This window comes from Stenella coeruleoalba, assembly GCF_951394435.1.
Source record: "Stenella coeruleoalba genome assembly, chromosome: 4".
NCBI classification, from domain to species: domain Eukaryota; kingdom Metazoa; phylum Chordata; class Mammalia; order Artiodactyla; family Delphinidae; genus Stenella; species Stenella coeruleoalba.
The window spans coordinates 95,151,915-95,167,430 of record NC_137149.1 but is presented as its reverse complement, the minus strand read 5'-3'; the positions used below and the strand labels follow the sequence as shown (position 1 = coordinate 95,167,430).

The 15,516-nt window shown below is 44.0% G+C and overlaps 1 long non-coding RNA gene across 9 annotated transcripts in view; it reads left to right on the top strand.

Annotated features, from left to right (window-relative positions):
- Window positions 1–15,516, top strand: part of LOC307185420 — a 1,105,689-nt gene that overhangs the window by 679,906 nt on the left and 410,267 nt on the right. For 2 of the 9 annotated variants that reach the window (XR_013828061.1, XR_013828063.1), the window contains 2 exons: window positions 1,329–1,410; window positions 6,067–6,152. The exons of 6 other annotated variants lie outside the window; for them this stretch is intronic. This is a non-coding gene — a long non-coding RNA (uncharacterized lncRNA). Of the gene's footprint in view, window positions 1–1,328; window positions 1,411–2,911; window positions 2,990–6,066; window positions 6,153–15,516 lie in introns of all 9 variants that reach the window. One more of the 9 variants, XR_013828059.1, reaches the window with a different exon arrangement.

The following is a 15,516-nucleotide window of genomic DNA, read 5'->3' as shown; positions in this document are numbered from 1 at the left end:
CTGTTGCTTTGTTTTTTAGATGTTTCAGGAAACACCATACACTTCTCCCGAGTGTCTGTTGGCAATTTACATCCCGCCCATCAGCATAACAAGGCTCCCAGTTCTCCATGGCCTGTCCTGCCTTTCTGGATTTTACACTTTTTTCAGATGGCCCTTTTGACCGGGGGGAAGTGAGACTTCATTGTAGTGCAGATTTCCTTTGCAAGCTTGCTTGGTTGGCCAAAAAGGGCGTATGCGTTTTTTCCTGAATATATTCAGGAAAAAACGCATACGCCCTTTTTGGCCAAGTGCATCATTGTGGACGTTCTGCCTCTTTTCCTATGCTTTCAATGCAATTCCAGTCTAGCTCCTGAAATCGGTTTCCTGCAATTCTGCCCCGCTTTCAAGTCCTCTTGGCAGCCTTACTTCAGTCTATTTTTGGACGATAGCTGTCATTTATAACTCTGCAGGTTTGTGAATTACAGTGCCCCTGAGCTCCTCTCTTCAACTTGCTTTCTTTTGACCTGGCCACAACACCGCAGGATGGCTTCAGGCCCTAATCTGGTTCCGGCACGGCACGCTGAGCCTTTGGTTATTTCCTCTTCCTGGTGGGAAATGAGAGTTAAATTTGCCCGTCCAGACACCTCCAGCTAGTCTCTCATTGGTTCTCGCTATTCCTGTTCATCTTCCGCAGAAATTGCAAACTGGGCCAAACAGGAGGTTAAAGGCGCTGACTCTCCAAGTGGGGAGAGTGTTAGTAAAGCGTCTGGAATGTTGCACCCGAGTACCAGGGGAGGAAAACTGAGACATATTTGAACACGTCTCCCGTTCACATGGTTGATCATACTTGGGTTCCACATGCATGTTTTAGCTGAAGGAAGAATACCTAAAACCTGGGTAGTTGAAACCCGTGGAATGGGTACCATGCAATATGACTTCAAAGGGTCTTCATTTGCTCACCGAACCTCTCCAATCCTATCACTGCTGCATTTATGCCCCTGTACACATGCTTGATTCTCTTTCGGAGACATAGCAATCCATAGGTTTTAAGATACTTACTAGTCAGGTACATTCTTAGGCGTTTAATATGGGGTGTTGAGTCCATTTCGTTGAGCTAGGAGTAGCTCTTGTCTATTCCATATTTGGCTTAAGGAACTTTATCTGTGCTCATTTCAATCTCTGGTTTTATGCAGCACCCCAACTCACCTTTCCCCTTAAGCAAGAATAAGTTGGTTTTCTAAATTTGAGACCCTGTTCTGTTCTGTAATTCAGTTCCTGTGTAGCCAAGTTTACATTCCGTGTATTACTGATATCTTATGATGTTTCTTTTCCTGTGTGACTTATTTCAGTTAGAATCATCATACCTAAATCCACTCATTGTGCTGCTAAGGGCCTGATGACACAGATTTCATTGCTGAGTGATACTGCATTGTAAGTAAATACCACAACTTCTTTATCCATTTTTCACTTTCTCTGATGTTGAACTTGTACTGTAAACGAGGTTCTTGTAAACAGAGGCGTCCCAAACTTTGGGGTGGCTGTGTCTTTTTGATTTTAATTTCCCTAAGCTATAGGACCATAAGTGGTAGTGCCCTAGGCTCTGTTGCTTTGTTTTTTAGATGTTTCAGGAAACACCATACACTTCTCCCGAGTGGTTGTTGGCAATTTACATCCCGCCCATCAGCATAACAAGGCTCCCAGTTCTCCATGGCCTGTCCTGCCTTTCTGGATTTTACACTTTTTTCAGATGGCCCTTTTGACCGGGGGGAAGTGAGACTTCATTGTAGTGCAGATTTCCTTTGCAAGCTTGCTTGGTTGGCCAAAAAGGGCGTATGCGTTTTTTCCTGAATATATTCAGGAAAAACGCATACGCCCTTTTTGGCCAAGTGCATCATTGTGGACGTTCTGCCTCTTTTCCTATGCTTTCAATGCAATTCCAGTCTACCTCCTGAAATCGGTTTCCTGCAATTCTGCCCCGCTTTCAAGTCCTCTTGGCGGCCTTACTTCAGTCTATTTTTGGACGATAGCTGTCATTTATAACTCTGCAGGTTTGTGAATTACAGTGCCCCTGAGCTCCTTTCTTCAACTCGCTTTCTTGTGACCTAGCCGCAACACCGCAGGATGGCTTCAGGCCCTAATCTGGTTCCGGCCCGGCATGCTGAGCCTTTGGTTAATTCCTCTTCCTGGTGGGAAATGAGAGTTAAATTTGCCCGTCCAGACACCTCCAGCTAGCCTCTCATTGGTTCTCGCTATTCCTGTTCATCTTCCGCAGAAATTGCAAACTGGGCCAAACAGGAGGTTAAAGGGACTGACTCTCCAAGTGGGGAGAGTGTTAGTAAAGCGTCTGGAATGTTGCACCCGAGTACCAGGGTACGAAAACTGAGACATATTTGAACACGTCTCCCGATCACATGGTTGATCATACTCTAGGTTCCACATGCATGTTTTAGCTGAAGGAAGAATACCTTAAACCTGGGTAGTTGAAACCCGTGGAATGGGTACCATGCAATATGACTTCAAAGGGTTTTCATTTGCTCACCAAACCTCTCCAATCCTATCACTGCTGCGTTTATGCCCCTGTACACATGCTTGATTCTCTTTCGGAGACATAGCAATCCATAGGTTTTAAGATACTTACTAGTCAGGTACATTCTTAGGCGTTTAATATGGGGTGTTGAGTCCATTTCGTTGAGCAAGGAGTAGCTCTTGTCTATTCCATATTTGGCTTAAGGAACTTTATCTGTGCTCATTTCAATCTCTGGTTTTATGCAGCACCCCAACTCACCTTTCCCCTTAAGCAAGCATAAGTTGGTTTTCTAAATTTGAGACCCTGTTCTGTTCTGTAATTCAATTCCTGTGTAGCCAAGTTTACATTCCGTGTATTACTGATATCTTATGATGTTTCTTTTTCTGTGTGACTTATTTCAGTTAGAATCATCATACCTGAATCCACTCATTGTGCTGCTAAGGGCCTGATGACACAGATTTCATTGCTGAGTTATATTGCTTTGTAAGTAAATACCACAACTTCTTTATCCATTTTTCACTTTCTGCGATGTTGAACTTGTACTGTAAACGAGGTTCTTGTAAACAGAGCAGTTCCAAACTTTGGGGTGGCTGTGTCTTTTTGATTTTAATTTCCCTAAGCTATAGGACCATAAGTGGAAGTGCCCTAGGTTCTGTTGCTTTGTTTTTTAGATGTTTCAGGAAACACCATACACTTCTCCCGAGTGTCTGTTGGCAATTTACATCCCGCCCATCAGCATAACAAGGCTCCCAGTTCTCCATGGCCTGTCCTGCCTTTCTGGATTTTACACTTTTTTCAGATGGCCCTTTTGACCGGGGGGAAGTGAGACTTCATTGTAGTGCAGATTTCCTTTGCAAGCTTGCTTGGTTGGCCAAAAAGGGCGTATGCGTTTTTTCCTGAATATATTCAGGAAAAAACGCATACGCCCTTTTTGGCCAAGTGCATCATTGTGGACGTTCTGCCTCTTTTCCTATGCTTTCAATGCAATTCCAGTCTACCTCCTGAAATCGGTTTCCTGCAATTCTGCCCCGCTTTCAAGTCCTCTTGGCAGCCTTACTTCAGTCTATTTTTGGACGATAGCTGTCATTTATAACTCTGCAGGTTTGTGAATTACAGTGCCCCTGAGCTCCTTTCTTCAACTCGCTTTCTTTTGAGCTGGCCGCAACACCGCAGGATGGCTTCAGGCCCTAATCTGGTTCCGGCCCGGCATGCTGAGCCTTTGGTTAATTCCTCTTCCTGGTGGGAAATGAGAGTTAAATTTGCCCGTCCAGACACCTCCAGCTAGCCTCTCATTGGTTCTCGCTATTCCTGTTCATCTTCCGCAGAAATTGCAAACTGGGCCAAACAGGAGGTTAAAGGGACTGACTCTCCAAGTGGGGAGAGTGTTAGTAAAGCGTCTGGAATGTTGCACCCGAGTACCAGGGGAGGAAAACTGAGACATATTTGAACACGTCTCCCATTCACATGGTTGATCATACTCTGGGTTCCACATGCATGTTTTAGCTGAAGGAAGAATACCTTAAACATGGAGAGTTGAGACCCGTGGAATGGGTACCATGCAATATGACTTCAAAGGGTCTTCATTTGCTCACCGAACCTCTCCAATCCTATCACTGCTGCGTTTATTCCCCTGTACACACGCTTGATTCTCTTTTGGAGACATAGCAATCCATAGGTTTTTAGATACTTACTAGTCAGGTACATACTTAGGCGTTTAATATGGGGTGTTGAGTCCATTTCGTTGAGCAAGGAGTAGCTCTTGTCTATTCCATATTTGGCTTAAGGAACTTTATCTGTGCTCATTTCAATCTCTGGTTTTATGCAGCACCCCAACTCACCTTTACCCTTAAGCAAGCATAAGTTGGTTTTCTAAATTTGAGACCCTGTTCTGTTTTGGAATGCAGTTCCTGTGTAGCCAAGTTTACATTCCGTGTATTACTGATATCTTATGATGTTTCTTTTTCTGTGTGACTTATTTCAGTTAGAATCATCGTACCTGAATCCACTCATTATGCTGCTACGGGCCTGATGACATAGATTTCATTGCTGAGTGATACTGCATTGTACGTAAGTACCACAAGTTCTTTGTCCATTTTTCACTTTCTCTGATATTGAACTTGTTCGGTAAACGAGGTTCTTGTAAACAGAGGCGTCCCAAACTTTGGGGTGGCTGTGTCTTTTTGATTTTAATTTCCCTAAGCTATAGGACCATAAGTGGAAGTGCCCTAGGCTCTGTTGCTTTGTTTTTTCGATGTTTCAGGAAACACCATACACTTCTCCCGAGTGTCTGTTGGCAATTTACATCCCGCCCATCAGCATAACAAGGCTCCCAGTTCTCCATGGCCTGTCCTGCCTTTCTGGATTTTACACTTTTTTCAGATGGCCCTTTTGACCGGGGGGAAGTGAGACTTCATTGTAGTGCAGATTTCCTTTGCAAGCTTGCTTGGTTGGCCAAAAAGGGCGTATGCGTTTTTTCCTGAATATATTCAGGAAAAAACGCATACGCCCTTTTTGGCCAAGTGCATCATTGTGGACGTTCTGCCTCTTTTCCTATGCTTTCAATGCAATTCCAGTCTAGCTCCTGAAATCGGTTTCCTGCAATTCTGCCCCGCTTTCAAGTCCTCTTGGCAGCCTTACTTCAGTCTATTTTTGGACGATAGCTGTCATTTATAACTCTGCAGGTTTGTGAATTACAGTGCCCCTGAGCTCCTTTCTTCAACTTGCTTTCTTTTGACCTGGCCACAACACCGCAGGATGGCTTCAGGCCCTAATCTGGTTCCGGCACGGCACGCTGAGCCTTTGGTTATTTCCTCTTCCTGGTGGGAAATGAGAGTTAAATTTGCCCGTCCAGACACCTCCAGCTAGTCTCTCATTGGTTCTCGCTATTCCTGTTCATCTTCCGCAGAAATTGCAAACTGGGCCAAACAGGAGGTTAAAGGCGCTGACTCTCCAAGAGGGGAGAGTGTTAGTAAAGCGTCTGGAATGTTGCACCCGAGTACCAGGGGAGGAAAACTGAGACATATTTGAACACGTCTCCCGTTCACATGGTTGATCATACTTGGGTTCCACATGCATGTTTTAGCTGAAGGAAGAATACCTAAAACCTGGGTAGTTGAAACCCGTGGAATGGGTACCATGCAATATGACTTCAAAGGGTCTTCATTTGCTCACCGAACCTCTCCAATCCTATCACTGCTGCATTTATGCCCCTGTACACATGCTTGATTCTCTTTCGGAGACATAGCAATCCATAGGTTTTAAGATACTTACTAGTCAGGTACATTCTTAGGCGTTTAATATGGGCTGTTGAGTCCATTTCGTTGAGCTAGGAGTAGCTCTTGTCTATTCCATATTTGGCTTAAGGAACTTTATCTGTGCTCATTTCAATCTCTGGTTTTATGCAGCACCCCAACTCACCTTTCCCCTTAAGCAAGAATAAGTTGGTTTTCTAAATTTGAGACCCTGTTCTGTTCTGTAATTCAGTTCCTGTGTAGCCAAGTTTACATTCCGTGTATTACTGATATCTTATGATGTTTCTTTTCCTGTGTGACTTATTTCAGTTAGAATCATAATACCTAAATCCACTCATTGTGCTGCTAAGGGCCTGATGACACAGATTTCATTGCTGAGTGATACTGCATTGTAAGTAAATACCACAACTTCTTTATCCATTTTTCACTTTCTGCGATGTTGAACTTGTACTGTAAACGAGGTTCTTGTAAACAGAGCAGTTCCAAACTTTGGGGTGGCTGTGTCTTTTTGATTTTAATTTCCCTAAGCTATAGGACCATAAGTGGAAGTGCCCTAGGTTCTGTTGCTTTGTTTTTTAGATGTTTCAGGAAACACCATACACTTCTCCCGAGTGATTGTTGGCAATTTACATCCCGCCAATCAGCATAACAAGGCTCCCAGTTCTCCATGGCCTGTCCTGCCTTTCTGGATTTTACACTTTTTTCAGATGGCCCTTTTGACCGGGGGGAAGTGAGACTTCATTGTAGTGCAGATTTCCTTTGCAAGCTTGCTTGGTTGGCCAAAAAGGGCGTATGCGTTTTTTCCTGAATATATTCAGGAAAAAACGCATACGCCCTTTTTGGCCAAGTGCATCATTGTGGACGTTCTGCCTCTTTTCCTATGCTTTCAATGCAATTCCAGTCTACCTCCTGAAATCGGTTTCCTGCAATTCTGCCCCGCTTTCAAGTCCTCTTGGCAGCCTTACTTCAGTCTATTTTTGGACGATAGCTGTCATTTATAACTCTGCAGGTTTGTGAATTACAGTGCCCCTGAGCTCCTTTCTTCAACTCGCTTTCTTTTGAGCTGGCCGCAACACCGCAGGATGGCTTCAGGCCCTAATCTGGTTCCGGCCCGGCATGCTGAGCCTTTGGTTAATTCCTCTTCCTGGTGGGAAATGAGAGTTAAATTTGCCCGTCCAGACACCTCCAGCTAGCCTCTCATTGGTTCTCGCTATTCCTGTTCATCTTCCGCAGAAATTGCAAACTGGGCCAAACAGGAGGTTAAAGGGACTGACTCTCCAAGTGGGGAGAGTGTTAGTAAAGCGTCTGGAATGTTGCACCCGAGTACCAGGGGAGGAAAACTGAGACATATTTGAACACGTCTCCCATTCACATGGTTGATCATACTCTGGGTTCCACATGCATGTTTTAGCTGAAGGAAGAATACCTTAAACATGGAGAGTTGAGACCCGTGGAATGGGTACCATGCAATATGACTTCAAAGGGTCTTCATTTGCTCACCGAACCTCTCCAATCCTATCACTGCTGCGTTTATGACCCTGTATACATGCTTGATTCTCTTTCGGAGACATAGCAATCCATAGGTTTTAAGATACTTACTAGTCAGGTACATTCTTAGGCGTTTAATATGGGGTGTTGAGTCCATTTCGTTGAGCAAGGAGTAGCTCTTGTCTATTCCATATTTGGCTTAAGGAACTTTATCTGTGCTCATTTCAATCTCTGGTTTTATGCAGCACCCCAACTCACCTTTCCCCTTAAGCAAGCATAAGTTGGTTTTCTAAATTTGAGACCCTGTTCTGTTTTGGAATGCAGTTCCTGTGTAGCCAAGTTTACATTCCGTGTATTAGTGATATCTTATGATGTTTCTTTTTCTGTGTGACTTATTTCAGTTAGAATCATCGTACCTGAATCCACTCATTATGCTGCTACGGGCCTGATGACATAGATTTCATTGCTGAGTGATACTGCATTGTACGTAAGTACCACAAGTTCTTTGTCCATTTTTCACTTTCTCTGATATTGAACTTGTTCGGTAAACGAGGTTCTTGTAAACAGAGGCGTCCCAAACTTTGGGGTGGCTGTGTCTTTTTGATTTTAATTTCCCTAAGCTATAGGACCATAAGTGGAAGTGCCCTAGGTTCTGTTGCTTTATTTTTAGATGTTTCAGGAAACACCATACGCTTCTCCCGAGTGGTTGTTGGCAATTTACATCCCGCCCATCACCATAACAAGGCTCCCAGTGCTCCATGGCCTGTCCTGCCTTTCTGGATTTTACACTTTTTTCAGATGGCCCTTTTGACCGGGGGGAAGTGAGACTTCATTGTAGTGCAGATTTCCTTTGCAAGCTTGCTTGGTTGGCCAAAAAGGGCGTATGCGTTTTTTCCTGAATATATTCAGGAAAAAACGCATACGCCCTTTTTGGCCAAGTGCATCATTGTGGACGTTCTGCCTCTTTTCCTATGCTTTCAATGCAATTCCAGTCTACCTCCTGAAATCGGTTTCCTGCAATTCTGCCCCGCTTTCAAGTCCTCTTGGCAGCCTTACTTCAGTCTATTTTTGGACGATAGCTGTCATTTATAACTCTGCAGGTTTGTGAATTACAGTGCCCCTGAGCTCTTTTCTTCAACTCGCTTTCTTGTGACCTGGCCGCAACACCGCAGGATGGCTTCAGTCCCTAATCTGGTTCCGGCCCGGCATGCTGAGCCTTTGGTTAATTCCTCTTCCTGGTGGGAAATGAGAGTTAAATTTGCCCGTCCAGACACCTCCAGCTAGCCTCTCATTGGTTCTCACTATTCCTGTTCATCTTCCGCAGAAATTGCAAACTGGGCCAAACAGGAGGTTAAAGGCGCTGACTCTCCAAGTGGGGAGAGTGTTAGTAAAGCGTCTGGAATGTTGCACCCGAGTACCAGGGGAGGAAAACTGAGACATATTTGAACACGTCTCCCGTTCACATGGTTGATCATACTTGGGTTCCACATGCATGTTTTAGCTGAAGGAAGAATACCTTAAACCTGGAGAGTTGAGACCCGTGTAATGGGTACCATGCAATATGACTTCAAAGGGTCTTCATTTGCTCACCGAACCTCTCCAATCCTATCACTGCTGTGTTTATGCCCCTGTACACATGCTTGATTCTCTTTCGGAGACATAGCAATCCATAGGTTTTAAGATACTTACTAGTCAGGTACATTCTTAGGCGTTTAATATGCGGTGTTGAGTCCATTTCGTTGAGCAAGGAGTAGCTCTTGTCTATTCCATATTTGACTTAAGGAACTTTATCTGTGCTCATTTCAATCTCTGGTTTTATGCAGCACCCCAACTCACCTTTACCCTTAAGCAAGAATAAGTTGGTTTTCTAAATTTGAGACCCTGTTCTCTTCTGTAATTCAGTTCCCGCGTAGCCAAGTTTACATTCCGTGTATTACTGATATCTTATGATGTTTCTTTTTCTGTGTGACTTATTTCAGTTAGAATCATCATACCTAAATCCACTCATTGTGCTGCTAAGGGCCTGATGACACAGATTTCATTGCTGAGTGATATTGCTTTGTAAGTAAATACCACAACTTCTTTATCCATTTTTCACTTTCTGCGATGTTGAACTTGTACTGTAAACGAGGTTCTTGTAAACAGAGCCGTTCCAAACTTTGGGGTGGCTGTGTCTTTTTGATTTTAATTTCCCTAAGCTATAGGACCATAAGTGGAAGTGCCCTAGGTTCTGTTGCTTTGTTTTTTAGATGTTTCAGGAAACACCATACGCTTCTCCCGAGTGGTTGTTGGCAATTTACATCCCGCCCATCACCATAACAAGGCTCCCAGTGCTCCATGGCCTGTCCTGCCTTTCTGGATTTTACACTTTTTTCAGATGGCCCTTTTGACCGGGGGGAAGTGAGACTTCACTGTAGTGCAGATTTCCTTTGCAAGCTTGCTTGGTTGGCCAAAAAGGGCGTATGCGTTTTTTCCTGAATATATTCAGGAAAAAACGCATACGCCCTTTTTGGCCAAGTGCATCATTGTGGACGTTCTGCCTCTTTTCCTATGCTTTCAATGCAGTTCCAGTCTACCTTCTGAAATCGGTTTCCTGCAATTCTGCCCCGCTTTCAAGTCCTCTTGGCAGCCTTACTTCAGTCTATTTTTGGACGATAGCTGTCATTTATAACTCTGCAGGTTTGTGAATTACAGTGCCTCTGAGCTCCTTTCTTCAACTCGCTTTCTTTTGAGCTGGCCGCAACACCGCAGGATGGCTTCAGGCCCTAATCTGGTTCAGGTACGGCACGCTGAGTCTTTGGTTATTTACTCTTCCTGGTGGGAAATGAGAGTTAAATTTGCCCGTCCAGACACCTCCAGCTAGCCTCTCATTGGTTCTCACTATTCCTGTTCATCTTCCGCAGAAATTGCAAACTGGGCCAAACAGGAGGTTAAAGGCGCTGACTCTCCAAGTGGGGAGAGTGTTAGTAAAGCGTCTGGAATGTTGCACCCAAGTACCAGGGGAGGAAAACTGAGACATATTTGAACACGTCTCCCGTTCACATGGTTGATCATACTTGGGTTCCACATGCATGTTTTAGCTGAAGGAAGAATACCTTAAACCTGGAGAGTTGAGACCCGTGTAATGGGTACCATGCAATATGACTTCAAAGGGTCTTCATTTGCTCACCGAACCTCTCCAATCCTATCACTGCTGTGTTTATGCCCCTGTACAGATGTTTGATTCTCTTTCGGAGACATAGCAATCCATAGGTTTTAAGATACTTACTAGTCAGGTACATTCTTAGGCGTTTAATATGCGGTGTTGAGTCCATTTCGTTGAGCAAGGAGTAGCTCTTGTCTATTCCATATTTGACTTAAGGAACTTTATCTGTGCTCATTTCAATCTCTGGTTTTATGCAGCACCCCAACTCACCTTTACCCTTAAGCAAGCATAAGTTAGTTTTCTAAATTTGAGACCCTGTTCTGTTCTGTAATTCAGTTCCTGTGTAGCCAAGTTTACATTCCGTGTATTACTGATATCTTATGATGTTTCTTTTTCTGTGTGACTTACTTCAGTTAGAATCATCATACCTGAATCCACTCATTGTGCTGCTAAGGGCCTGATGACACAGATTTCATTGCTGAGTGATATTGCTTTGTAAGTAAATACCACAACTTCTTTATCCATTTTTCACTTTCTGCGATGTTGAACTTGTACTGTAAACGAGGTTCTTGTAAACAGAGCCATTCCAAACTTTGGGGTGGCTGTGTCTTTTTGATTTTAATTTCCCTAAGCTATAGGACCATAAGTGGAAGTGCCCTAGGTTCTGTTGCTTTGTTTTTTAGATGTTTCAGGAAACACCATACACTTCTCCCGAGTGGTTGTTGGCAATTTACATCCCGCCCATCAGCATAACAAGGCTCCCAGTTCTCCATGGCCTGTCCTGCCTTTCAGGATTTTACACTTTTTTCAGATGGCCCTTTTGACCGGGGGGAAGTGAGACTTCATTGTAGTGCAGATTTCCTTTGCAAGCTTGCTTGGTTGGCCAAAAAGGGCGTATGCGTTTTTTCCTGAATATATTCAGGAAAAAACGCATACGCCCTTTTTGGCCAAGTGCATCATTGTGGACGTTCTGCCTCTTTTCCTATGCTTTCAATGCAATTCCAGTCTAGCTCCTGAAATCGGTTTCCTGCAATTCTGCCCCGCTTTCAAGTCCTCTTGGCAGCCTTACTTCAGTCTATTTTTGGATGATAGCTGTCATTTATAACTCTGCAGGTTTGTGAATTACAGTGCCCCTGAGCTCCTTTCTTCAACTCGCTTTCTTTTGAGCTGGCCGCAACACCGCAGGATGGCTTCAGGCCCTAATCTGGTTCCGGTACGGCACGCTGAGCCTTTGGTTATTTCCTCTTCCTGGTGGGAAATGAGAGTTAAATTTGCCCGTCCAGACACCTCCAGCTAGCCTCTCATTGGTTCTCGCTATTCCTGTTCATCTTCCGCAGAAATTGCAAACTGGGCCAAACAGGAGGTTAAAGGCGCTGACTCTCCAAGTGGGGAGAGTGTTAGTAAAGCGTCTGGAATGTTGCACCCGAGTACCAGGGGAGGAAAACTGAGACATATTTGAACACGTCTCCCGATCACATGGTTGATCATACTCTAGGTTCCACATGCATGTTTTAGCTGAAGGAAGAATACCTTAAACCTGGGTAGTTGAAACCCGTGGAATGGGTACCATGCAATATGACTTCAAAGGGTCTTCATTTGCTCACCGAACCTCTCCAATCCTATCACTGCTGCGTTTATGCCCCTGTACACATGCTTGATTCTCTTTCAGAGACATAGCAATCCATAGGTTTTAAGATACTTACTAGTCAGGTACATTCTTAGGCGTTTAATATGGGGTGTTGAGTCCATTTCGTTGAGCAAGGAGTAGCTCTTGTGTATTCCATATTTGGCTTAAGGAACTTTATCTGTGCTCATTTCAATCTCTGGTTTTATGCAGCAACCCAACTCACCTTTACCCTTAAGCAAGAAGAAGTTGGTTTTCTAAATTTGAGACCCTGTTCTGTTCTGTAATTCAGTTCCTGTATAGCCAAGTTTACATTCCGTGTATTACTGATATCTTATGATGTTTCTTTTTCTGTGTGACTTATTTCAGTTAGAATCATCATACCTGAATCCACTCATTGTGCTGCTAAGGGCCTGATGACACAGATTTCATTGCTGAGTGATATTGCTTTGTAAGTAAATACCACAACTTCTTTATCCATTTTTCACTTTCTGCGATGTTGAACTTGTACTGTAAACGAGGTTCTTGTAAACAGAGCCGTTCCAAACTTTGGGGTGGCTGTGTCTTTTTGATTTTAATTTCCCTAAGCTATAGGACCATAAGTGGAAGTGCCCTAGGTTCTGTTGCTTTGTTTTTTAGATGTTTCAGGAAACACCATACACTTCTCCGGAGTGTCTGTTGGCAATTTACATCCCGCCCATCAGCATAACAAGGCTCCCAGTTCTCCATGGCCTGTCCTGCCTTTCTGGATTTTACACTTTTTTCAGATGGCCCTTTTGACCGGGGGGAAGTGAGACTTCATTGTAGTGCAGATTTCCTTTGCAAGCTTGCTTGGTTGGCCAAAAAGGGCGTATGCGTTTTTTCCTGAATATATTCAGGAAAAAACGCATACGCCCTTTTTGGCCAAGTGCATCATTGTGGACGTTCTGCCTCTTTTCCTATGCTTTCAATGCAATTCCAGTCTACCTCCTGAAATCGGTTTCCTGCAATTCTACCCCGCTTTCAAGTCCTCTTGGCAGCCTTACTTCAGTCTATTTTTGGACGATAGCTGTCATTTATAACTCTGCAGGTTTGTGAATTACAGTGCCCCTGAGCTCCTTTCTTCAACTCGCTTTCTTGTGACCTGGCCGCAACACCGCAGGATGGCTTCAGGCCCTAATCTGGTTCCGGCCTGGCATGCTGAGCCTTTGGTTAATTCCTCTTCCTGGTGGGAAATGAGAGTTAAATTTGCCCGTCCAGACACCTCCAGCTAGCCTCTCATTGGTTCTCGTTATTCCTGTTCATCTTCCGCAGAAATTGCAAACTGGGCCAAACAGGAGGTTAAAGGGACTGACTCTCCAAGTGGGGAGAGTGTTAGTAAAGCGTCTGGAATGTTGCACCCGAGTACCAGGGGAGGAAAACTGAGACATATTTGAACACGTCTCCCGATCACATGGTTGATCATACTCTAGGTTCCACATGCATGTTTTAGCTGAAGGAAGAATACCTTAAACCTGGGTAGTTGAAACCCGTGGAATGGGTACCATGCAATATGACTTCAAAGGGTCTTCATTTGCTCACTGAACCTCTCCAATCCTATCACTGCTGCGTTTATGCCCCTGTACACATGCTTGATTCTCTTTCGGAGACATAGCAATCCATAGGTTTTAAGATACTTACTAGTCAGGTACATTCTTAGGTGTTTAATATGCGGTGTTGAGTCCATTTCGTTGAGCAAGGAGTAGCTCTTGTCTATTCCATATTTGACTTAAGGAACTTTATCTGTGCTCATTTCAATCTCTGGTTTTATGCAGCACCCCAACTCACCTTTACCCTTAAGCAAGCATAAGTTGGTTTTCTAAATTTGAGACCCTGTTCTGTTCTGTAATTCAGTTCCTGTATAGCCAAGTTTACATTCCGTGTATTACTGATATCTTATGATGTTTCTTTTTCTGTGTGACTTATTTCAGTTAGAATCATCATACCTGAATCCACTCATTGTGCTGCTAAGGGCCTGATGACACAGATTTCATTGCTGAGTGATATTGCTTTGTAAGTAAATACCACAACTTCTTTATCCATTTTTCACTTTCTGCGATGTTGAACTTGTACTGTAAACGAGGTTCTTGTAAACAGAGCCGTTCCAAACTTTGGGGTGGCTGTGTCTTTTTGATTTTAATTTCCCTAAGCTATAGGACCATAAGTGGAAGTGCCCTAGGTTCTGTTGCTTTGTTTTTTAGATGTTTCAGGAAACACCATACACTTCTCCGGAGTGTCTGTTGGCAATTTACATCCCGCCCATCAGCATAACAAGGCTCCCAGTTCTCCATGGCCTGTCCTGCCTTTCTGGATTTTACACTTTTTTCAGATGGCCCTTTTGACCGGGGGGAAGTGAGACTTCATTGTAGTGCAGATTTCCTTTGCAAGCTTGCTTGGTTGGCCAAAAAGGGCGTATGCGTTTTTTCCTGAATATATTCAGGAAAAAACGCATACGCCCTTTTTGGCCAAGTGCATCATTGTGGACGTTCTGCCTCTTTTCCTATGCTTTCAATGCAATTCCAGTCTACCTCCTGAAATCGGTTTCCTGCAATTCTGCCCCGCTTTCAAGTCCTCTTGGCAGCCTTACTTCAGTCTATTTTTGGACGATAGCTGTCATTTATAACTCTGCAGGTTTGTGAATTACAGTGCCCCTGAGCTCCTTTCTTCAACTCGCTTTCTTGTGACCTGGCCGCAACACCGCAGGATGGCTTCAGGCCCTAATCTGGTTCCGGCCCGGCATGCTGAGCCTTTGGTTAATTCCTCTTCCTGGTGGGAAATGAGAGTTAAATTTGCCCGTCCAGACACCTCCAGCTAGCCTCTCATTGGTTCTCGCTATTCCTGTTCATCTTCCGCAGAAATTGCAAACTGGGCCAAACAGGAGGTTAAAGGGACTGACTCTCCAAGTGGGGAGAGTGTTAGTAAAGCGTCTGGAATGTTGCACCCGAGTACCAGGGGAGGAAAACTGAGACATATTTGAACACGTCTCCCGATCACATGGTTGATCATACTCTAGGTTCCACATGCATGTTTTAGCTGAAGGAAGAATACCTTAAACCTGGGTAGTTGAAACCCGTGGAATGGGTACCATGCAATATGACTTCAAAGGGTCTTCATTTGCTCACTGAACCTCTCCAATCCTATCACTGCTGCGTTTATGCCCCTGTACACATGCTTGATTCTCTTTCGGAGACATAGCAATCCATAGGTTTTAAGATACTTACTAGTCAGGTACATTCTTAGGTGTTTAATATGCGGTGTTGAGTCCATTTCGTTGAGCAAGGAGTAGCTCTTGTCTATTCCATATTTGACTTAAGGAACTTTATCTGTGCTCATTTCAATCTCTGGTTTTATGCAGCACCCCAACTCACCTTTACCCTTAAGCAAGCATAAGTTGGTTTTCTAAATTTGAGACCCTGTTCTGTTCTGTAATTCAGTTCCTGTGTAGCCAAGTTTACATTCCATGTATTACTGATATCTTATGATG